Source organism: Pogoniulus pusillus, chromosome 20 (assembly GCF_015220805.1).
Source record: "Pogoniulus pusillus isolate bPogPus1 chromosome 20, bPogPus1.pri, whole genome shotgun sequence".
NCBI classification, from domain to species: domain Eukaryota; kingdom Metazoa; phylum Chordata; class Aves; order Piciformes; family Lybiidae; genus Pogoniulus; species Pogoniulus pusillus.
This window is the reverse complement of record NC_087283.1, coordinates 3,806,809-3,823,706: the sequence shown is the minus strand read 5'-3', so window position 1 is coordinate 3,823,706 and position 16,898 is coordinate 3,806,809. Positions and strand designations below refer to the sequence as shown.

The window sequence follows — 16,898 nt, the reverse complement described above, 5'->3', positions numbered from 1 at the left end:
TGCTTTTACACTCTCTGTTGGTTTGCCACGTCCTTGTTATTGATGTGTAGTTACTGATGATTAGTTTGTTTCTTTTCCAACACAGTGATAATTACACTCCAGCTTTATTTTGGCCATCTTCCGAGACTTTTTATTTCTGCTAAAGTTTGCCCCCTTCTTTTCAAAACTTTGGAAAAGGATTATTTTTTTTTTCTCTATTCAGTGGCTATGGGCATTAAAAAATAATTTCCTTTCTAGGTTGCTACAGTCTCACTTAATTGTACTCAATATCCAAGCTTTCAAGATTTGCTTCTCAGAAGCTCAGACCTTGTGTCTTTAACTTTTACCATGCAAATCAGATAGACATATTTTCTGCTACTTCAAATGGATCTGGATTTAAGCATATTGAAAATCATCAGCTATGACTTGGAGTCTGTCTTTGAGAATCTTTTGAAAGCATTTAAAAATTTGCTGCCTTTAAATGAAGCAGTTATTTAATTTCAGAAGTGGTGTCCTGCAATTGTTAGAGGTGAGGTTTCCAAATAGCACTCAGCAAGATGAGACATCTGTTCCATCTTAAGGAAAAACTATTTGTGATCAGTTGTGGCTAGCTACTTTATGTTGAATACAAAGTCTGTGTCTCAGCATAAGCGGAACTCATATCAATAATGTAAAAATTACAGCTTTAAGATACAGGCCTGCTGTGTGAGCTCTTCACAGTTCTGAGGTTAATGTCCTGTTGTCAGAACTCATCAATGTCAATTGGCCTGTCTCCATTACACACAGTTTGAATGGGGAGTAAGGTGTAGCCAAGAAGAGTTTTGCAAACTGGATCACGTCACAATAAATTCTTGCCTTTCCCCCTCTGCTTAAACCATCTGTTCAACTCAACTCAGAAAGGATCTAAAACAGAAAGACTCTTCAAGTCAGATACAGGACTTGATGAGCAACAAACATGAAGTGTTTAATTATGTGACCTGTAAGAAAAGAAACCAGCTGATTCCTCTGACTGGTGCTATGGAAAGCCTTTGCTTTTAGTGGCAGAAATTACAGTGAGAAAACATCTGTATAGTACCCTGATAGCTATGGAATTTGGGCCAGAAAAGCCTCAGCGTCTTTCACAGAATGCTGTGAAAGTGTTTGGGTACTGTCTGAAGCTATAGTTAGCCCTGCAAGTCAGGAGATAATATTTTGTGAGTAAATACTTAAAGCCTCTTATAATTCACCATTGCCTTCTGCCAAAAGCAGAAAGAAGCTCCTTGAATCCAACTTGTGGACAAGCAGTGTATTGACTGCAAGAACCTTCTCTTCCTGTTCAATTGAGATCAATTAATGTGTATATTTTTTGCTAGTTATTTCTAGATCTAGTTACTCCTCTGTGTAATGTCTCCATGACCATGCAAAGAAGCCATTATTATTAAAATTAGTGGTCAGGGATGGAGTTCTGAATACCAAAATTAATAAACAATATTAATTTTGGAAAAATATAATCTCACATTAATTAATTACACCTCCATAACAGGGTTGTACTTGAGCATGAAATTGGTAACTGTGAAAATGATTTGGTTTAAGATCTTAGTCCTCATAGGTTTGGGAAGAAAAGTCCTGGTAAAGATAGGATTTCAGTAGGTCTAAAAGAAAATCTTTATCCAAAGATGTGAAAAGCTCGTTCCTAATTAATCACATCAGATAATGTTATGAGTTTGCCTATCTGATCTTCATTTTCTTCACTTCCAGGGTGGTAAGGCATCTCATGATACCTATTCATTGTTTATAAAGTCATTTTGTAGCCTCTATCAACATTCCGAAAACCAAATATTCATGCCATGATTATAATCTTGGCTGATGCTATCAGCACAAGTTTATTTCTCTAATTCTTTGAAGCTACCTTGAAGAATTTATTGATTTAGATACTCATCTTGCTACACAATACTAGATATACTAAGCAATACACTTAACAAGGTTTGTGAATAAAGATTATTTAAGTAGCATTTTCTCTGAACAAAGTTAGAGTGAAATACTTTATGCTGCCAACTTCCTATATGAAAAAAAATGAGAGCAGCTGAATGGGCAATGTGAGAATTTGCCTTACTCAAAAAATTGAGGGATTCTAAGAAGGAAGCATATTAATATTTCTGGGGAAGAAAATACAATGGAGGGAGACAAAGAATCAAATGATTATGTGGCCAAGACTTTCACTTTTGTTTTTTGTAGGAAAAAACAGCTGTTCTATATCCCCTTCCTCCTTTATTCTCCAAACAATGCTTTTCAAGGAAAATGCTGGTTCAAAATGCTACCAAATGCACTTTTTCAGTGAAATTCCAACTGACAAGGTTTCGGAAGGGCAACAGCAAGCTGTCAGTAAAAGGATAGGACAATTAGGTGGAAATGCTACTTCATGTCAGCTTCTGGTACAACTAATGACATTTTGCACTTAAAAAAGATGCAACTGAATTCTGAGTGACACTAGCTGTAGATACAAGCTGGCATAGTTCCACAGGCTTCCAAAGAGCCTCAGCACCTAAAACCAGCAGGCACCTGGTCACAGGTTGTACATCAGATTTTTTCATAGCTTTTGAAAGAAAGGGTTATACTACTTGGACTAATATTTAGTCAAGCTCTGTATGAGAGCAGTATTAGAAATCAGATCAGATCATGCTAGCACTCAAAACTTAAGGATTTGACCAGGGTTATAGTTAAGGTGCTTGCATTTTATTTGTGATTTGCTGAGGGAAAGCATTAACTATAAAATTAGCTGGTTCTAGAATTGCTGTCTAGAAATCTCCACTGAGTTGTCACTTAACATGGCAGAAATCAGAAGGATCTTGCTGTTTGACCTTGAAGCTTTATAGTTACCCCTGATTAAACCCCAACAGCTTCACCATTGATGAGGCTGAGTAGCTGTTACAATCTACAGAGTAGTTGACTATTCATCTCGGTTACCTTCCGTAACCAGGAGAAGCCTTTTTATTAACTTGCTTATGACTCCAAACAGGAAGCTACTTCTAACCAACAGCTATTTCAGCTTCCCTTGAAAACCTGGCTGTTATTCAAACCACAAGCTTCTTTTCTTAGTGTACAGTAGTTTATTAGCCTATTTAGGTAGTTATGAGCCCTGGGTGGAACTCTGGGGAGTTCTTTCACCTAGGTGTTAAAGTACTCATTTGGAGGTTGGTCTGTACTTACCTTTCTCAATAGAAAATACAACTGACTTTTACATTCAACAGAAATTGCTTTAAAAAACCCCCACAAACTAACCACACACAAAAAAAAAAAAAAAAAAAAAAAAGAACCCCCAAAATAAAACTATAGAAAATACAACTGACTTTACATTCTACAGAAATTGCATTAAAAAAATCCCAACAAAACAAAATCAAAAAACAAACCACACAAAAAACCTCCCAAAAATAAAATCAATAAAAGAACCAAACAAAAGAGCAGAAAGAAGCAATGGGCCTTAGAACAGGAACCAAACATAATGAGCACCTAAACTCTGAACTGCTGAGTTATCCATCCTTTCTGACCTCATGAATTTGGAGCTTTTCTTCTGCACAAAGGTACTGCTTTCAAAGAACAACATTCCCCACCTCCTGAGTAGCCTTGTGTCTTGCAAGCCTTGTGTTTTGGGCACTCATCTGGAAGATAAAAGTATAGGTTTGAAGTTCAGACAAGAGGGAATTGAATCTGTGCTTTCCTTTTAAAGGGCAAACATTCTTACTACTTGGCTATTGTAGAGGAAAGAAAGACTCAGTATCTCCTTCTTCAGCTGTGTTTTAAAAGAAAAATACAAACACTGCTCAAAGGGACTAGGTCCCTGCTTTCAGCAAGGAGTGCTTGCTGAAGATCTGAAGCTCTCAGAGAGGACTAAGACCCAGAGTAGATTAACATTTCATGGTTTAACTTGGTGTTGGGTAGCTGTCGACAGACTGTTCAGCCTGTTGGGTACATCAGTCCCAGAGTGAAAGTGTTAGTCCTCTCTTAGGCTACACAGAGTGCCTGATGAAAGAGTTAGGAGTCCTCTTCTGTAAGATAAGATCCTAGATCTTGGAGGACAACCACTGCAGCAACAAGCCTTCATGTGCCACATGGCATCCAGACTGTCACTTCTTAAGTTCCCAGGATGCAGAGCTGGGACTTTATGCAGTTTTTGTTTAATTTTGGGTATGGCATTTATTTTTAAAGTCCTTGCACTGTAATTGCAAATTTCTTTTTCTATCTGAAAAAAACATTATCCATTTTTTTTCAAAGAGCAGGTGCATTCATCTGCTGTAGTTCAGCATGTACAGGACCTAAAAATTTCTGTACAAAGCCCCCAGCATGTCCATGGATGCAGAAAATGGGAGAGGCACTTACGAGAGACACAACCAACAGTTATGCTTTGAAAATCTGACATAGAATGTTTACTTAAAAGCACCTCCACCTCATGAATATTCCAGGAAGCTTTGACCCTTTCAAAATTTCCTGTAATCATGAAAAATGTCAGTTTTCCATGGGCTGCTGTGTTTTGGTTTGTGCAGTGCTCAGATGACAATTGGAGAAGCATTGCTACATATGCAGTATTAACGACTGTCATTAACTACTGATTAAATAAATAGGAAAATACCTGATTTATTCATTTATTTTTGTATTTTTAGCTTTCCTTTTTCTTTTCTAAGGTATTCAGACATATTCAAATGTTCTCAGCACAGCTGAAATAGAGCACAGAGATAATCTGAAATAAAGGCTACTGCCTGAAACAGCTGACAAACACAGTATATCTTTTAATTGCAGGAAAGGTTCACATTATGCTGCTAGGTGGAAAAAGATCTTATTTGGACAATCATGCTGAACTGACATGATTGTATAGGCTTAACACTCCAGGGGGAGTAACCTGGAACCTGACCTTAGATGGTCTTGACCCATCCCCAGGGGTGGGTCTGAACACCACCAAGTGATGGTTAGCCCACTCCCCCTTCCTGTCTAAAGATCCATAAAAGCAGGGGGACCTCCTGTTTCTCTGCACCCCCTGCCTTCCTGATTATCAGCATCACCATCCTCATCCTGTTTTCTCTGTTTTACCACGTGGCCACCACCCACAAGGCGGACAAAGCCTCACCATCAAACTCGGGTTGTATTTATACCCTTTTGTATTTGCTTTCCCTTCCCTATACCTTTTGTAACTTCCCTACCTCAGATACCTTTTTAAGTTACTGTTAAACTTTCCTTTTTAACTTCCAAATCGAGTGAGATTCGTTTATTTGGGTGTGCTTACTTTTCTCTCTCTCCATCTACTCCCTTTCTTTTGGGAAAGGAGGGGGAAGAGGGAAGGGCACTCTATAAATTGTTATTGGTGCTATCAAATTTATTTCAGTCTCTCTAATTAAAATTAGAACCAAGACAATTATAAAATGTTTAGATTAAGTGATGAAGCTTCATAGGCCAGTATGGCATGAAGGAGACACTATCTGTGAATGGCTGAGATCCATGGTCCCAGACAAAGGAGGAAGAATACTTACTCAATTTCCTAGAATCTTACAATACAAATAGAAATTGGAGGCTGGATGAAGCACTTAGCATCATGATTTAGTTAATTAGAAGGGTTAGGTGATAGGTTGGACTTGATGATTCTAGAGGTCTTTTCCAACCTAGTTAATTCTGTGATTCTGTGAAATATGGCAAGGTGGAAGTTATGTTTTCCTGTAAGTCTTCCAAAACCAACCAACCAGCCAAACAACAAAACAACAAAAAGCACCCAACCAACCAAAAGAAACAACAAAACCAGAAATATCTTACTTGCAGTGGGGACAATGATATGAAAAAATACCTGAGAACTCAGTTTCAACATAGACTTTTGATACTTGCTACAAAATCCTGGCCAGACTCTGTAATATATAAGCATCAGTTCTAAGAGAACATCAGAAAAGCAAAAGCTTTATGTTGCAGTTCTGCAATCCACGGGAAAAAAAGTGTAGCCTTAGGCACTGTATTTAAATGAGTCTTCCAAGATCCTCATGAACGTTAGCTCAGGCACAGTTTATCTACCAGGGGGAAAGCAGAGATTCAGTTTCACTGCCAACTTCCTTAATAAACATGAGCCAGTGGCATTGTCCAAAATAGAGTAGATAAGCAGAAGCTGCACATCCCACTCATTACTATGCTATATTAAAGCTTAGTGCAGCTGAGAGAACAACATTTCAGAAGTTATTTACAGCGATGAGAACAATTTAGTCTGCAAACACATGAGCAATAAATATCCTCATCCTAGAGATAAAAAAAAAAAAAAAGAAAGAAAAATTACTTTTGACAAAAAAAGTGAAACTATTTCCCCCTCCCCCCGCCCCAACCTTGATTATCAAAGAAATGTTGCCACTTTGGATGTGTTTAGCTGGGTTACTGATTTGATGTATATTTAAATTAGCTAGTATCCTGTGTGTATGCTAGGGAGAGATTCTACTGCTCGTAGATGATACAGTTCTTGACTGATATTTCGGCTGCCATGGCCTCCTGAAAGAACTTGGATGCAGGAGAAATGCTGACGTTTGCATGGTTTTTACCCTTTTCATAGCACCAATTAACATAATCTTCAGACTGTAGCAACCCAGAATTAGCACTATTAATTGCAATCTTTTCCTAGAGCAGTGTTTTTTACAGTAGACATTCTAAACTCAGGGTACTTATTATTGGTGTAGACTTTCAACCTGAAGGGTTTGTTGGGCTTTTGCTCTGACAGAGGTAGCCTGGGCATTGAGAGAGTTTATGAGTCTTAATGGAGATGTGTAACCCGATTTGCCATAGAGCCCCAGTCCCTCCCTCCTTACAGGAGGATGGGTAAGCATTTGTGTTGGTGAAGACTGCTGTAAAATCAAAGACATAGGAGTGTTGTTTGTAGATTGTCTTTTATCTCCTAAGTGTCTGGGAAATGCCTCTATAATCTGTTGTCCTTGTCTTTAGGTCTGTTAAAGCCCTAAGATCACCTTTCTCCTCTCATGGTATCCTAAGAGTAAAACCAAGAGAAGTGCTAGAGCTGGGAGACAGTGCTCAGGTTGCAGGGAGTAAATGAGTCCCTTTCCTGAACCACAGCCTGTGCTTCTGCCTTTTTGGGCATGTTTTGGAAGAGGCAGGCATATCAAACCTCCCTTTATTGGCTTTGTTTAGCATGATTGCATGTGCAGGTCTGTTAATTGTACAGATAAATAACCTGCAAGTAGATTTCCTCACACAGAAAACAGAAACGTAGCATGATTGCATGTGCAGAGAGGTTAATTGTACAAATAAATAACCTGCAAGTAGTTTTCCTCACACAGAAAAAAGAAGCTTGGCATGATTGCATGTGCAGAGAGGTTAATTGTACAAATAAATAACCTGCAAGTAGCTTTCCTCACACAGAAAACTGAACTTAGGTTGCAATAAATATGTCTAAAACAAATGTGTTATGTGACACAAGCTGAGTGTTTGTACCTTGTCCAGTCAATGACATGTGCTACCACCCCTGTAGTGCCCTGTATGGTTTAATGAAATGTATAGGTGTGAAAGATAGGAATGCATTTTCAAATAGATTGTCTCTTCTTGTCCAAGAAAACTTCCAGGAAAACAACCCTGCTTTGATTCACAGAGTCCTACACCTCAAAAATGAAACAGCACTGTTTATTTTCTTGCCCCAAACCAGGAGTGGGTAGAATTTCAGGAGGCAGTTGTTTACCAGACCTGAAATATCTTGGTGTGATGCTAAGCAAATGATATGTTTTGGCAGTAAAAGAGTGTTTGTGCCTTTGTGAAAACCCTGAAAATAGTAACAGAAAGATTTCCCCCCCTGATCTTTACTCCTACAGTCTCTTAATTTTTCATGTAAAATATATTTGAATTCTTTAAAGTTACCAGACTTTTTCCCCCTTTGTGTTTCTTACAGGGGACTCTAACACAGATCCTCTGATCACTGCTAATTCTAATTTTTTTCCCCTAAATGACAAAGGAAAATGAGACAAATCTGAAATTTTGTGAAAATTCAATAGGCACTATTATTTTCCTATTTCTTAGCTTCATTGCATCTTTTTCATCTACTCACTAAAACAGCTTTCTTTACATTTTGTTTTTACTTAAATAAACATTAAACATACTTGCCTACAGTAAGCTCTCTTGTTTTATTCTCTTTGCTCTCCTTTCCTGTACAATAAGCCCATTAATTTTTCATATTTTATTTTCTGAGTTTCTCCTTTGTTATTTGATTCTTAATGAATTCTCTCTTAAGCTTACAATATCAATGCTTATTTATTATGGATGTCTTGTACGGGAGCATTTTTACTGTGATTTGATTTTTCATCAGAAGACCTTGAAGTTCACTTTATATAGAAGAAATGACAAAAAAAAAAATCCTTGGGAAATAGTCCATGCAAAATAAATATAGGTAATGCAGGAGAGGGGAAAGAAACCCAAGGACAAAACCAAAGATCAGCAATGACAGTTATCTGGGAAAAGCTCTTTGGAAAGGGGAAAACATCCATTATAGAAGGCAAATGACATTAAACCAAGAGTTCTTCAAGTTTTTCAGGGCAAGCTGCTTAAAATTTTTGAGCTGAAGTTTTAGGCTAGTTTGCATGGAAATTGTGTCAATCAAAAGAAACTAATTGTCTGTATTTGTAGTTACACATGTTAATTTATGAACTGAATTTATAAGATATATAAGGAGCAGTAAACCTCTAGACAATGTTCTCTACCTGCATAGGAAACATTAAGAGTGCTGTAACTGAGATACAGATGGCTAAGCCAAAAGTCTATAGTGCTCATTTGGGATCTCCTTTTTTTTTTCTGTGCATGGTAAGGTGAGTAGGAAGGAAGCTGAAAAGAAGTAGTTTGCAGCCAGGTATTTTGATACAAAGATTATGGACTCAATGATCTTAGAAGTCTATGATAATGTTGTTAGGAAATGGTAATGTCGAAGTACTTTTAACCTCCTCTAAATACTGCAAAAGCAAACATATGAGACACAACAGTAAATCCAGACATCATCCGGCAGAAAGATGTCCTTAAGTAGCTGTTAGGAGGAATTTCTTCACAGAGAGAGTGACTTGCTATTGGAATGGGCTGCCCAGGAAGGTGGTGGAGTCACCATCCCTGGAGGTCTTCAAGAAAAGACTGGATAAGGCACTTAGTGCCATGGTCTAGTTGACTGGCTAGGGCTGGGTGATAGGTTGGACTGGCTGATCTTGGAGGTCTCTCCCAAACTGGTTGATTCTATGATTCTATTTACTCCATTTTTTTTAAATGATGTTACTTCGGTTTATCCTGGTAACAATTCCAGTCCAGGCAATGCAGGTTAGATTTTATATGAACTTGGACAAGTTGCTTAACTGTTCTTAGCTGTTGTATTTTCCCAACTAACTGGGGGATTGTCCAGATGAGCTCATAGATTAAGAGCAGTAAATGAAGGCTATAGAACTGCCTGGTAGGCAGATGTATGGGCTATTGTAGTTTTCAGCACAGATGAGTGGCATTAAAGATGTCAGTGGTGTTTCATGGTTTATCTGGACCTTGAAATGAATAAACAGAATGAATGAATGAGGAGCTGGAAAACACTGAAGAGACAACTCATAAGTGATCCATCCCCTTTATGGCTGTGGCCATATATTTTAGCCCTGGGTCACAGCCATGCCTTGCTCAGAACACAAACCAAACCTAGTCACCCTAGAACGTACCTGCACAGTTTGTCCCCCTTCACCAGCCCATTACCACAGTTTCCATTTGCAACAAAATTCCATGTGAGAACCATTTGGTTTTGAGCTTTGCTATGATAGCCTAGGTAAGCATTAGCCAGTAATGAGTGAGGGTAATTTTAACAGTGAAGCAGGAGATCACTGCTTATCCTTTAAGTCTTATTTATATCACACTGTGTGTGCTTTCTGTGTTCACTCTTAAGAATCAGGATAAAAAATGGGTTATTTATACAAACCTGCTCTGAAGGAAGACTCTTTGAAGAGGCTGCTCCATTCCTCTGTCTCCACAGTCATTCTTTGTCACTTCTCTGTAAATTTTGAGAGCTAATTATAACTGTTTCAGTCTAGATGAAATGAGAGAAGAGTCTGGATTGAGTAAATATATCTCTTTCCCTAAAGTTGGGTTTCTATAGCATATTTGATGTTGCTGTTTCCTGAAAAGCCTCTCAAGGTGCACACTTGTAAGGACTGAGACAAATGCTTCTGTGTAAACGTGTCTGATTGTCCTGGCTGCACAAGCATGAGTTTTCACCCTTGATGTGGGTCACAGGCTACTTAGATGGGACAAAGGATGCCCTAGAAATTTAAGAATTGGTTTGAAACTTGAGAGACCTGAGTAGTAATGTCAGTACAGCTGAATGCTTCCATGTAACTGGAAGTCACATCAGGGCTTCTATGCCACAACTGCAGGTTTGTCAGCCTGTTTTCACTCCTCTGTGACTCACAGAAGTAATTTTTAGCTGATGATTTCCAGCTGCCTTTGCAAACCCTCTGTGCCAACTTGTGCTTTCAGTAAAAGCCTTCCTGTGCCATAGTTCTCATTCATACACATCCACGCCCACGCTCCTTTCAGTTCTGCAGTCAGAGTCAAAGCCGTAAGAAATTATCCAAGTTATTCTTTGTGCATTGTAAGCACTATTAAGGATGTGCTTCTTTCAGGCTCTGCTTCACGTTAATGCTGGGGAGTATGGAACTTAATGCCTGTGTAGGCAGAGTTTTTCTACAATTTACATTCAGTTGCTGCAAACGTTTCTTACCTCTTGGGTAAACATTATCAGGAATATACCATGTTTTTTCCTGCAGACAAGGTCACTGATGAGAAATGAACAGAAATGCTGTCAGCCTCCGAAGCCATGTAACAGTTTTGACGAGTTGTTTTATAACATGCTGCTTTGCCACAAAACAAGACAACTCCTTTGCCAGATAGGAGCGAGTGTAACAGTTGTTACCTTTCAACAACTCTTCATTTCTGATCAAAAGAGAAGGAGGTAATTTTTTGAAATCTGTTAATCCAAAAAAGCTTAGCTGCTAATAGTTCCCAGAATCCTTTCCATGTCTATGCCATGTTCCCTTTTTGCAGTGATCAAAAGTAAGAGAACTCTGCTGATCAAAAATAAAGGAATATGTTATTTTGACACTCTGAGATAAACTTTGCTTCCTGCACTGATGAGAATTCAGAAATGGTGCATCACCCTCCAACACTTCGGAGTGCAAATCTCCAACCTTATGAAACATCGACAGGAAGAGAGGACTTTGCCTTCTCCTCCTGGAGAGCAGGATTTCAAGTGCTTTAAATTATGTATGGCCAAAGAGTATGTAAGAAAAATAGTTAATGCTTACACTTAATATGGAAGAAAACCCCCAAACCCTCAGACTTGTGAATCTTGCCCCAGGTAAATTGTAGCTCTTGAGAGAATGAATTTACTAGCCACAGGCAGAATTCATGTTTGCCTTTTTCTTTTCCCCCCCCTTTTTTTTGGTGGGGAGCAAGATAGATTGAAGTAATCAGTGAAGAATGACTACATGTTGACAGCCATTTGAGCAGAGCTGCTATGTCTGTGTCAACTGTAGTCAGAATTTGTTCAGTATTATATAAGCCAGAGACTTCCTCAGTAATCACCTCATACAGGACTTCATAGTCAGATTTATCTGCCTGTATATATTCAACTCTACCGTAAATGCTACTCTATCCTTACATGGTTACACTCATACACAACACAGCAGATACTAAAGTCATTTTTACAAGTTCTCACACAACCATTAAGAATATCTGACACAAAATGCCTGTATGAAAAAACCCTGTGACATTCCAGGAGTATGAGAAACCAGTCTTGACCTTTCTCTTTATATGGAGTGGTCAGGATGAATAGCAGTGGCAGTTAGAGAAGACCCCTAGAATGATACTAACTGTATTATGCTACATGGCTTCTATGGTAAAAGGCCAGTAACTTGGTCAGCTTTCTGAAGCTAGTCTGGCACTAGCAGGTGCTGGTTTCTCTTCCATTTCAGATTTATTTAGCTGTCTTAGAGGAGAGAGTAAAGGCCCCTCACAATATGATGATTACTGTAGAATCATACATGATGGAAAAGACCATCAAGTCCACCTGTCGATCCACCACCACCACACCCACTAAACCCGGTCCTGAAGTGCCACAACTTCTTGGTTTTTTTGAACACCTTGAGTGGAGGAGACTATCACTTCCCTGGGCATACCTTCCCCACTCCTTCAATAAAGACATTTTTCCTAATCTCCAGTCTAAACCTCTCTGGGTGCAACTCGAGGCCGTTTTCTTTTGTCACTAGTTATTTGAGAGAAGAAACCAACACTCACCTCACTACAACCTCCTTTCATTATAATCAGCTTGGTGGTGGACTTTCAGCTTCTAATCACTGAAGGGGTTTCTTCCTGTTTGTTGAGATAGTTAGATGGCTCCAGGAGAGCACAAAAAGGTGTTTGAGTGGTTTCTTTGTGGTGTACTTTTTCCCCAGATCAGCAAGTAAAACTGGCAAAATGTTTATGTCAGAGTTTTTATTTCTGGGAAGCTACAGGTGTGGGCTGAGCTGATTTTGAAACTGCATCTGTCATACATCTATTTCCACAAAATATTAACAACAAAGTACTCATTGATGCCCTCTTCTCTGGGCTTGAATCATTGTGAAAACTCCTCTAAATTAACTGTCTTCACTCCTGCTCTTAGGAATTGCTGCTGTGGATATTTTACTAGCATACAGCAGAGCCACACTTACAAGTGACTGCAGAGCTGTGTGTAATTTTGCCTCTAGTAGCTCAGCACTATCTTTTTCCCTCCTGCCTCTTGTCCCTCTGCTCTTTCCAATTCTGTAATCACATTCTCTTGATTTTCAGCCTTGTGTGCCTGGAACTATCCTTCTGATCTCATATGCAGGCGCTCTCTCTCTTCCTTTGAATTCCTTGCTGAAACATTTCTTCAGACAATTATTTCTCCCCTTTATTTATAATCAGTGATCTCTCTGGAACTGTTGCTTCTTGTCTTGTCTTGTTTTTTATCTCATATCAGGTTATAAGATCTTTGAGTAAGGGAATATGTCTTGCTATGTCTTTGTAAAATGCTTTATAAACTTACAGTGACAGCAACTATAATTCACAGTGTATTTCCACTCAGATCAAGGCCTTACTACTTATATATTCTGGGCAGCACATGTTCCTGTGGGCTAGTGAATTCAGGTTTATCATGGCAGTAGACTTCCCTGATAATTAAAATTTGCTGCTGTGATCATCAGAAGTGGTGTGACTCTTCCTCGCCTTAATCCACCAAAGTTCCTCCTGACCTAGATATGTCTGTCAGTGGCACTGATTCAGCTGATGCAGGGTACGCTGGCTGGCTGCTCTGATAGTGTGTGTGTGGGAGGGGGGAGGGAGACCAGAGGAAAGAGAGGAGGCTGCTGCCTCTGCATGATAGTCAAACAAGCCCTTCCTTCCCCCCCCCCCCCCTTTTTTTTTTCTTCATTGTACTTGAAAAATAATTTCTGTCAGATGTGAAGAAAAGCAAGGCTAGCTTTTGCCTTCCATCCCCAGCTCTGTGGCAAGGGAGCTGCATGGAAGCAACTAGAACTTACTTAGAAGGCATCATTTGCTTTATAAAAGTGCAGAAAGGCCAATTGTTCTCTGGGAATGAAAAGTTGAAGAGATATCCTGCTGCACAGTTTTAATGGCTGTATATGCTATTTGTTTTATACTATTTATCAGAAATTCAGAGCTCATGCCAAGCCATTTCTGTGCCTTGCCAGAGAGCAATCAAGACAGAGTTTCACTACAATTCCAGGGCAAGGCTAATACATTGCAATAAAACATTATATTGTACCTCCAAGTTGTCAGTGACTGAGTGTTTAAATTGCAGTAACTAGCAAGTGATATTTTTCTTTCTGCAAAACAATGACATTTTTCTCCCTAGTATACCAGTATGATGTTTTCTAGCAAATCATGGGATACATTCAGTACTACAAATACAATCAGCTAGTAATGCATATTACAGTCCTCATTAAACTTTTAACAAGGGTGACAATATTTGCTGTGGAAACAGCTCCCTCTCCTCTAACCTGTTTCATCTTTTATCCATCAGCAGAAAGCCAAGCTGAATCTCTTCATAGAATGAATTTACCTGTTCCTTTTCCCTCCCTTGTCACCTTTAGCTTGCTATTCAGAAGCAGAGCTGGGTTCCTAATTAAGAAACTCTGCAGATACTACTGATTTTCAAAAGGCTTTGTGAACGCAATAGAGACAAAGGTACCTTCTCAACAATATTTTGTCCCAACACAAACCCACGTTGAGCATTTCATTGCAAATCCATTAGTTGTGATTTGCAATAGTCCAATTTAGAGGTCACTTAAGCATGAAAACAGTGTACAAGAAAACGTATAATGAAACAATATCACTAATAGCATATTTAAATGAACAATATCAGTAATAGCATATTTTAAATGTTTCATTAAGTCTGAATTGTTATATTGCAGTACTGCTGTGAAATAGCTGCTGCTTTCTCTACCAAGATTTCTTTTAGATATTTATTCTTGAGACTATACACTTGCACAGAAACCAAATGGTTGTAAAAGCCAAAATACTTCTATTAATCATGTCCTTTTGAACATTTGTATACTGGGTGACTTGGTTTGTATGTCTTTATATACCAAATAATCCTAGATTAGATCAAATTAATATAAATCCAGTCTCCTTTTTTTATAGAGGCAGTGTGTGGTTGAACATTTTGTAGTCTCACGTACAAAATTAAAGCAATTAAGTTACTTTTGTATTGCTTTCAGAAAACTATTATCACAGCAACATAAATTTTCAGTGTCCTGATTCAAAGACATGAAATAAACCAAAAAACTGTTAAAATGTATCTATTAATTTCATTCTTGCTAAGCAAGGATGTTCAATTTACTGGTGCAGTGCCTTCAGTATTGCTGAGTAGCACCAGGCAAGTGTCACTTCCTGGAGATAATTCAAGTGGGACATGGCAAAGACACATTGCTTTCCTTAATGCATATGCTGGGGTGGAAAACAAGCAAAGTATCAGTCTGGGATACTTCTTCAGAACTCATTAAGTAGAGGCAGAACCATAGCAGGCCATAGCTCAAACTAAAATTTTACCAAGCAACCTGAGTGGTTCTTCCTCATTTATAGCGATGCTGAAGCTAGATTTTATTGTTGATCAGCATAAACCAATCTAATTCCCTTAGTACAGTACAGCTATGTATGTTTCTGCTAATGAAGATCTGGTCTGCTAAGCCTTTCATCCTGCAAATACAATCATGCTATACTCGAGAACACTGCAGTACAGAGGCTTGGCTAAAAGTTCTGTGGTGGTTTGCTGGCTTTCCCCTGTTTTGTCCAGAAATGTCCAGTGCAACAAAACACCTGAGAACTGATTTAGCATTCAGAATCAGCACTTTTTCATTTATGAGCATCTGAAAACTGCTTCAAAATACTACTAATGAAAAAAAAAGTCCAGATCTCTGGGCCATATATATATATATATATATTTCTATTTTTAGCTCATATATAATAGATGTAGGGTAGATGAGAAGACATGGACTTGCAGAACTAGCAGGGAGGCTGGATCTTGTTCTGGTTACCTATACTGTTTCTAGATCCAAGGTAATGTTTGTATGGCTCCTCACTCTACTGACTTAGGTCAGTATTAACTTAGGCAATTTCATACTCCGTTGTGCAATAACATAGCTTGGTAAAGAGAGCAGAGACTGATAGAAAGCCTACAGGAATGATGGAGATGTATTGTATCCTCTCATAAAAACAGTTGTTACTGTGTTGTCAGCTTACCCTTTGCTGGTTTCAAACTCCAATATCATCATCAGATCAATGGTGCTTTCAGTTTCCAGGACAGAGCAACCTCATAAGCACTTTCTCAACTTCATGACAAGTGCATGCTGCATTTTCTTGTCTTCTTATCATCTGATGTAAGCAATCAATCAATTCAATCTGCTTGAATTGCTCTGATTTTATTCTGATCTGGCACTCCACATTTCCTTGCCAAGGAAACCATGGCAATGAAACACTGAAAGGTTTATGTGTGAAGCTAGAATGTTTCTGCTCAGCCTTTAGGCTCACTGGTTAGAGGCAACTGTAGTTCCTCTTTGCTTCTTACCTAGTTAGTTAAGCCAGAAAATTTTGGCATGGTTCCACCAAGAACGTGAAATAAATAAATCAGGTGATGGCTAACAATATACATGGCAACAATCATTTCAGATTTGTCCTTAGCATTTGTTCTTAAATGAATGTTTGTGTGAAAAGTAAGCTTTTTCAGAGGACCTAAGTCAGATAGCATTACCCATCCAGTGTCTTCAGTTTCTTAAGAGTTAACTTTTATAGATGTGTGGCTGGGTTGTGAAATTAAAATCATTCATATTGGTATTTCTAGTGGGTTTTAGCCCACAAGATTGATTGGCATGGGAGGAAAAAAAAGTATCAAACAGAATATAGTGTTTTGGAGTTGTTTGCTGTGTTGGACCTGTCTTTTATCGTGCATCTCTGACAAGTAAGGTTAAAAATAAAGCAATATTGAAACCGAAAAACATCTTTGCTCTTATCCACGCCTAATATTCTATCTTTTCATTCTACTAGGTATCTCAAAGGACCATGGATATTACTGGTGATTTATCATCACCCCATTGACAGTGCCACGGCATTACTTCAGAGAAGACGCCACATCTAACCTTCAGGTTAGTCCCGGTCTAATGGACCTGTTTATGATACAATAATTCCTCTCCATTTGGGCTGCATCTGCTAGATTGATAAAATATTTTGGGGGGACTTAGGGCTTTATGTGCTTCAGTCCCTAAGAACTGGAGTGCATAACAGCACTAGCAGTTGAAGATTACCATAGGGACCTACACAGAAAATAGGATGTTTGTGTCTTCTGAGGGTGAAGGGAAATAATGACAGTGACAAGCTGGAAT

At 38.6% G+C, this 16,898-nt stretch overlaps 1 long non-coding RNA gene across 2 annotated transcripts in view; it reads left to right on the top strand.

Annotated features, from left to right (window-relative positions):
* Positions 1-16,656, top strand: part of LOC135184190 (uncharacterized) — a 40,780-nt gene extending 24,124 nt beyond the window's left edge. The window contains exon 4 of one of the 2 annotated variants that reach the window (XR_010305891.1): positions 16,564-16,656. This is a non-coding gene — a long non-coding RNA (uncharacterized LOC135184190). Of the gene's footprint in view, positions 1-10,748; positions 10,957-16,563 lie in introns of those variants that run through there. The other variant, XR_010305893.1, reaches the window with a different exon arrangement.
* The last annotated feature ends 242 nt before the right edge of the window (positions 16,657-16,898 follow it).